The sequence below is a fragment of the Simochromis diagramma genome, unplaced genomic scaffold, assembly GCF_900408965.1.
Source record: "Simochromis diagramma unplaced genomic scaffold, fSimDia1.1 OVJJ01000330.1, whole genome shotgun sequence".
NCBI lineage: Eukaryota > Metazoa > Chordata > Actinopteri > Cichliformes > Cichlidae > Simochromis > Simochromis diagramma.
Window position 1 is genome coordinate 583709 of NW_024386930.1, and position 8084 is coordinate 591792.

Here is an 8084-nt window from a genome sequence, read left to right on the forward strand (position 1 = left end):
TCGTTAAAGCTAAAGAAGATATGTAGACTGGAGATGCTTAGCAGAGACGGGAAGGGAGGGAGGGAGGCAGAGGGAGCTTTAAATGGGTGACAAATGGACAACCAATGACTGCAACTCGGGAATACACGTTTTGAATAGAAGCGAGTCAATTTGCACATTGTTTTTGTATAGTTTTTCCTGTAGTAGCTACTTTTTAGAATCTTTTGATCACTCCATTCATTTTTGTGCGACGGAAATGAAAACGTTAGTCTTCTGGGTTACATTTTCCTTTTCATAGATACAAGTAATCGCTTTACATTATTTTTTGTTTTGAAAAAACAAAAAAATATGGTGTAGTCCGTTAAGCCTTTGAGGGTTTTTGTCTTTTGTTTCTGTTTTTTGTTTGTTTTTTGCCCTGGATCCGTCGATGGTTTAAAAAACTGCATGTTTGTAATTTTATGACATAATCCGCGCATGACTTTACTCGGCCTAGCTGTTCTGTGTGGTCACTTTGTGATGGGTGGGTACTTGTCCGGGGGTATACTGCAGTGATGCCGCTCCCCCTCCTGCTGTCCCCGGCCCTGCCTCTGGGACGCTGGGTGCAGTCCTGGCCCCCTGCCCGTTGCCTTCTCTCCAACCAACAGAATTTATTGTTACAAATTAATATCGACGCGCAGCATTGTGTTGATTGAACAAAGATCACGGCATTGTAGTGGGGAAACTAATTTGCCAGTGGCATCGCCCTTTTAACAGTTTATCGCGTTTTTTATGGCCCGGCCCTCTAATTAAAACTATTAGGCTAGTATTGGAATTACAATCAAATGGCAACATGAAAGCTTCTTGGGGACATAAAAGCTATTTCATTTATTTGATCTAGTGGCAAGGACATGATCAATGTCCACATTCAGTCACAGGACTCGGCTTATAGTGGTAGTAGTGGTAGCCACGGCGGTGTGATTTTCATGTTTATGGCTAAACCGGCTTCATATTTAGACAGAGCTTATAGGGTGTTAAAATAGTGTGAATTCAGTCTAACACGAACAGTGCTCACATTGTGAAAGAGCCGTATGCAGGGCATAGAATCTAGACTTCGCTTAATCCACCCTCAGCAAAGCTGACATAATGATCCTAAGCCGCCTTTCTACAAAATCATTCAGGAATTCAAAACGTTCCCTTTCCTCTCTCCGAGTTGCACATTCTCCCGGCTGACCAACGACTTCAAGCTTGGAGGGACAGTGAGTACCTCAGTGTGCATGTATAGTCAGTGCTGCCTGTTTATGTCCACCACAAACCTTACCTGACGCGCTTAAACAACGTGATTGCCGCCGAGCAATTAGCCAACACTGGCGCACTAAAACGCGTTTTAGGTAAAGCAGTGCTTTAACTCGTGCGAACATGTGCGTGCAGGAGTAGGCTGCGAGTGTCTGTGTCTGGAGGTGTATGTGATGCAGAGTGGGCGTTGTGATGATCTTGCAGCAGGGTCAGGCGTTTGGTTCGTGTGTTACTTCTGGAGTTTGCGCGCGTGTTTGTGCGTGTGGGGGCAGGGTAGAGTATGGGATCAAACCTGCCCACTGCTGTCCTATACGAACCTCAGGAGGACTAATTCCAAGTGGCACTTGAATTGGTCCCGTTGGAAAGCTCTGTGGACTGGAAGTAAAGGCTGGTATTTTCATGCTGGTGTTAAAACTAACCTCCTAGCCTATACCCCCTCCTCTTTCTCTTTCTTTCTCACACACATATACACACATGCATGACCCCAACATGAAGTTGAGAGTGCGGGCTTAGCAGCATTTCTCCAAAAATGCAAAGCCTCCTACCTGACCGGGTTCCTGGTGTACCAATTTAGCTGATCACCATTCAACCCAAGGCTGCAGGTATTATGTAGCATTATGTTTTGGAGGAGCCTTGTTTGGGAGTAGCCCTCGCAGGCAATTCGGAAATCACTCTTAGAAAAGACTAGAGGTGAAATGTAAAACCTGAATGGGGATTGAGGGAGAAAAGCCACTGGTAATTCACATTCTTTTACATGGCTTTTGTTTACGTTAAGCATGTAATTAACACCTCCCAAACAAGTTTATTCACCTGCCGTAATTGTGTGTTTATCCGAGAGCTTGCTGAATGTTCCTAGCAGCGGGGGACGAGAGCTCTGAATGCACATTGAGCATTTAGCGTCTTCTCCGTTTACTTACAGCCTAAACCTCCAAACAAGACAACACAAACAGCATTTTGCATGCTAAAAACTGGAAATATGATGGTCAAGCAGGAACAGGCGTCCGTGTCTGTTAAGCAGCCGGATCTCGCTTCCCATTCCTTTTGGCTGAGCGTTAAATGGAATGTCAAACTTTGTGTAGAAAAGTTTCGTATAAATAAAACAAGTTACTACTGTGTTTTTTTTTTATTCTTAATATAATAGGGTAATACTGTTCATTGACCACGATATGTTAGTCTTATCGGAACATATTGCGTCTAAAAGTGCTCGTTAATCTCCATTAAGTAGTTATTTTTCTTTTTCTGTCTGTTCCAATAAGGGGAGCAAATAAACAAAGCTGATGTTACGTCACGTTTGGGAGTGAGAGAGGGAGAAGGGGACCGGATGAGAGAAAGAAAGAAAAGGTGTTGACTGTAAAAGGTAAGAGGGAAAGAGAAGGCACGAAAGAAAGGGTCTTGTTTTATTTTTTGCTCCCTCGTTGACCCCGGTTTGGCAGAAGCTTCCCAGAAAAGGCAGCACACCCCTCCCTGGCAAACACAGGAGAGGCACATGTGCCTACTGCTCCATCCTGGATTCATCTCAACATTACACAGACACATTGGAGAAATGACTGGTACGTACAAAAAAAAAGGTTTTCTCCTTTGCTTTTCTCTTAGAACAAGGCAGTCTAGTTTCTGCTGAATTTATTTTCGCACGCGTCAGAGGATGCATTTATTATTATCCTGCCAACAGAGAAATGCAATTTTATTTTAATCACGTGGAAACTCAACGCTTGTGTTTTTCTCTCAGAATATTAGGAATTACCTTTCCCCCCCACCTTGCTCGTTCTTGTCTCCTGCAGGGCTGTAAGCTGGCTCCAGTCCACGAGCGGTCACCATTTGAGCTTGGAAGTTGTCGTTGGAGATGGCACCGCTTCACGGTTATTTCACTGGTCAGTTTGTCCAAAAGTAGGATGGAAATCGAGCTGCAACGTCTGTAAGTTCCGTCTGCGACGTTGTCGACTCGTTATTTTTGCGGACAATTCATTTATTTAAACAAAAATATGGAATTAAGCATAAAAAAAACCTTAACAGACCTTGATATGAGGCTAATCCATCCTTTAGATCAGAAAAGTTACATTTGGTGTTATCTGACTTTTCTCTCACCGAGAATCGGGGAGATCTGTCTTTGCAGAGCAGATGTGTGATGCTGTCGGGACGGGCGCACAATCGCCTCCATCCCTTTGCTGGCTGGTCCAGGGTACGGAGTCGCTGCTTTCTCCCCACACTGTAAAAAGTATCAGTCTAAAGGTGTCATTTAATGTAGCACTGAGTTTTTAAAATACGAGGTTATTTTTGGGGAAATGAATGGCTCTATCATACATTTGGGAGAAGGATGTAGAAGGAGACATCTCGATCTGATATAACTTTGTCTACCTCTGTTTAAAGTTTCTCGTGAACATTTTGAGTTAGTACAAGAAATGCAGAACTCCGCTTTCTTTAGAAATATTATACCGCTTTCTTTAAAAAATGCTATGCATAAAATTTGTGCTACTGGAATATCTTTTTTTTTTTTTTACCGCATATGAGGAATTTTTTATGAAATGAAAACAAATTGGATATTTTTTGCAGTGCAAAAATACGATTAAAGCATATAGTCAGCAGCTTTAACAACTGCATTCAATTTTTTAAAACCATTAAAAAAAATATTAGACCTGCATATGTGACGCTGTTACGATTTGGTTCATTCCATAGTGAACTCAAGCGCCAAAACAATTAAGTCGGTTGCAATATCTTAAAACAGCCACTCAATAACAACTTGTGATCACGTAAGCAATAGGCAAAACCTCTGTTTACGTTTGTAGATGCATGCACGACGCACAATAGTGTCTAAATTTAAACTTAAAGAAACAGAAAAACGCCATGATTGAATTTAAAACATTTTTTCACCGCAAGTGTCACTGATCTGTAAACGTGGCTCCAGCTTTAATAGTAAAGCTTTTACAAAAGTTTTAACATCTCTCTCTCTCTCTCTCTCTCTCTCTCTCTCTCTCTCTCTCTCTCTCTCTCTCTCTCCCTCCTTTCTTTTATTGTTTTTATTGTGTGGTCTCATTAGGGGGACTTCCTGGCAGGGCTGGGAGCTTGTATCGGAGCTGTCCAATCAGTGTATTTACACGGGTTGTTAGCGACAGTTAATGAGGGCTCCTCCCCGGGCCGGTAGAGAAAGGCGCCTCAACATTAAGATTTACCTTGTGTCAACTCGTTACTTCTAATGAACCTCCATGCAAAAGCCTCCTCGTTCTCAATGGAGCCGTGCGCCCGGATCTTGTGTGTGAGACCCTGGAAGAGTGGAGCTGCAAGCCGGCCTCCCTCTCCCCCACCTCCTTTTCTTCCGCTCACTCAGGGAGTGTTGCTTTTTCTCTGCAGGCCCGGTTCTATGATGCATGCATGCAGTGTGTATGTGCGTGTGTACATGTTTGTGTGTGGGTACATATAGCCTCCTCTTCATGGAATATGGCGTTAGGAATCCAAATGTTTTCATTATATATTTAAATTTGTGCAAAAAGGCTTTTCTCCATGTAGATTAACACATATTGGACTACAACGTAAAATTATACGTAGGCTATATATTTACTTAAAATGTGTTTAATCGATAAAGAAAAAAAAACAGTCATTAGAAGTGTGTTCTGAGACAAGACATAGGCGTAATAGGGTGTTTGTGTTTGTGTGCACGTATCACAAATCATATGTCTTCTATTGTTTGGTGAATGAGGCTTGACATGTCATCTTATTGCCCCTGCAGAAGTAAGTTCATTTATAATCACCCTCCATCCCACGAGAGCACCGAGGACAGATCGGGCTCTGGCCCCTCTGTCCACCCCTCGTCTGGCCCCTAGTGAGGCTTGTTGAGCCGCATCAGCAACACATCACTGCCCCTCAATTCAGGTACAAACTAGAGGAGTTTGGCAGCTCCCTGAAGTGGACTCCCCTCTTGCTCTTCTAGACCACAGAGACACCACTTAAAAATCAATTAGACTCGTCTAGTCTCTCCCTCCTCGCCAGTCATTATTAAAAAAGAGAGAGAGAAAGAAGGGGGGAAAAAACAGGTGGGAACACTAAATTTTAGGAAGGACTAAAACCAAAATCCAACTTTTGATTCTTCGTTTGCGAAGGAAAATTTTGCATTTGTACCCTCTAGCTTTGAGAAGTGGTTATCTGACAGACTGTAAGATAAAATAAACAGAAAAGTAAAGTCAAATATGTTTGCACACGATAATGTACACTTTGTTTTGCCAAATCTACATCCACCAGCAGCCAGCAGGTGATAAAGTGGCCCAAACTATATTCTCACGGTTGTTGGCACTTTATCACCTGCTGGTAAAAGTGACAGAAAACAGTTTGATTTCCATATCTGTTATAAAGGGAAAAGAAGGTTTTTAAGTAATGTCATTACTTACACAATCCCTTTCTTCATACCGTCAACAACGTATTTAATGCGCATTTTCTCATGGCGCCCTTTCCAGCAGCGGTTTAACCGCTCAGGCGCCTGGTCCTCCGTGTTACAGATGTGCAGCAATATGACACAGCGCAGCAACGCTGGAGGAGGCCTCGTGTTCACTCTTCCAGGTGGATAGGCTGATTTGGAGACAGAGAAACAGAGAAATAAATATAATGGCTGCATATCGAATGCATTGCCCCAAGCGCTACATATGATGCTCACCTTGCCTTATACGTTTTCCTATTTTATTTTTTAAACAGCTGAACAATTTTTTAAAGCAAAGCAACCCCCTACTCTCACAGCACTCTTATCTCCCAGCACCTAACCCCTGAAGAATCTTCATTAATCTGCATGTGTAGATCTCAAATTGTCCTGTATAGAGCTAACAGTATAACCAGATTGATACTTTAAAAAAATATGTACAGAATTACATAAAAAAAAAAATCTGACTGTTTTGGATTTGCCTGTCTAGGCTGATTAAGCGCTCAGTCTCTGAGATGCAGATAGGAGTTGCGGAGATGGCCCTTTAGCCCGGTGTCACAGGAGCTGACAAGCTGTAATTACTGTGGCTGACAGGTCGCTCTCAAAGCTTACTAATGTGAGAGATGTGGATACCACAGACAGCATGCACACAGTCGAGGCTACTCAACACTTTGGCCACGTAGTGCCTTTTTAACCCCTGTTCAGATGCTGCTGGGCTGGCCACATGCTCCGCAGATGACCTTTTCCATTTTAACATTTCAGTAATGAAATAGCCACTTATTTGCGAGCTAGTGATATGGCAGTAGAGATGTGAATGAGAAAAAAATACACATAAGACGGGTGAAAAGTTCTTTAACTTTCATGCAGTTATTTTGTTTTCAGTTAAGTTACATTGATTTGACAACTATAGCTATGTAACACTCCTAAAGAATATTTTACACCCAAATACATGATCATTTGAAGATATTATGTAATGATGCAGCTTTCACCTCCAGCCCCCAGTTAATTTTTCATTGACGTAATACAGGTAAACTCAGTACATCCATAACAGAAAGTTTAAATACTCACATACTGAACACGTGGTACTTTTGCTTTAATACTTTCATTTTGTGCTGTTTTTTTTTTTTAATTAATCCTTCATTTTATAGGGAAATCATGCATGTTTTATGTTTTTATGTTTTACTTCCACAGCAATTATACAGCAATAAAATCCCAGTACATCAGCGATAAGTGTAATCTAAATAACTGCAGTATTACTTTTGATAGTTAAAACGTTGTGCTAAAACTTCTTTTCCACTTTTACAGAATAAAACTGTAACCACAAGATTTTTTTACTCAGTGAAGTACATTTACATTGTGGCTGCTTGAGAGCCTGGTTAGGGTTCTTTATCTTTTTTATAAGACAAGCTTTATAAATACAGACAGGTGACATATTAAAGGAAAAACGTGAACTCTTGACCCTTCAGTGAGGGGACTGGCAGCTCTGGTATGCTGTGGGGTGCGCTTTACTGGCACAATCTGGTTCCACTTGTCCCCTTAGAGGGAACATTTGCAGTATATTAATACAGTGTTGTTTTGAGTGAACACTTTTATCTTTACGACACAGTTCTGTCTTGATGCAAGTGGACCATTCCAGGATGATGTTGCCCCCATCCAAAGTTCATGAGGGCTCCCTGGATGGCTTGCAGAGTATGGAAATCATACGAATCATATGCAGTTGCTTTCACAGACATCCACTGACAAAACATCAAATGAGCAAAGAACTTTTGGAAGAACTGTGGCCCGTCCTTCCAGTGACTTTAGACTTTAGATGTCAAGAACCTGAAATTGTTCTGGCAGCACATCCTGGTTTAACAATCTAAATTTTGTATTTAACTTCAACCTGTCATCTACCTACATTGCATTCCACAATATAAGATGCTGGATTTTGCCATACGTTTAACCAGTATGCAGTGCTCCAGTACATGCAATTGCTGCCTCTCTCACAACAGAATAGCCCTTCATCATCAACAAAACCTACAGAGCCTAATTTCCTCAGTGGATAAATACTCAAATTAATGCTTCAGTTTGTAATAGAGTAATGTAAGAAATCTATAGATCCAGACTGAGTAATCCACCCTCCCCTTTGGCGTGACTACGTGAAGGTCACAGTCACAGTTTAACCCATATTTCCGTGTCACATGCTGATTGTTTGGATGATTGTGTGATAGCGAAGCATGCACCTAGCATCTTTCTCGCTCACATTTTAATTTTAATTTATAACTTGTTAAACTAAATTTTCCATTTTCCATGAATTCCTTTACAGTTTAGGAGAACGATCATCTTCGTGTCAAGCTCACCTGTAGAACAATGAACACATATCCTGTTTCCCTTGGACTGTCATAGGTTTTTGTGTTTTGTGTGGAGTTTTTTTTTTTGAATGTTTATTGTGACTGAG

General features: G+C 41.5%; 1 long non-coding RNA gene across 1 annotated transcript; it reads left to right on the forward strand.

The window, feature by feature from the left end:
- The first annotated feature begins 363 nt into the window (after positions 1 to 363).
- Positions 364 to 5260, forward strand: LOC120736802. The gene is made up of 2 exons (XR_005696609.1): positions 364 to 2801; positions 3030 to 5260. It is a non-coding gene; the product is annotated as an uncharacterized LOC120736802 (long non-coding RNA).
- Positions 5261 to 8084: the final 2824 nt, after the last annotated feature.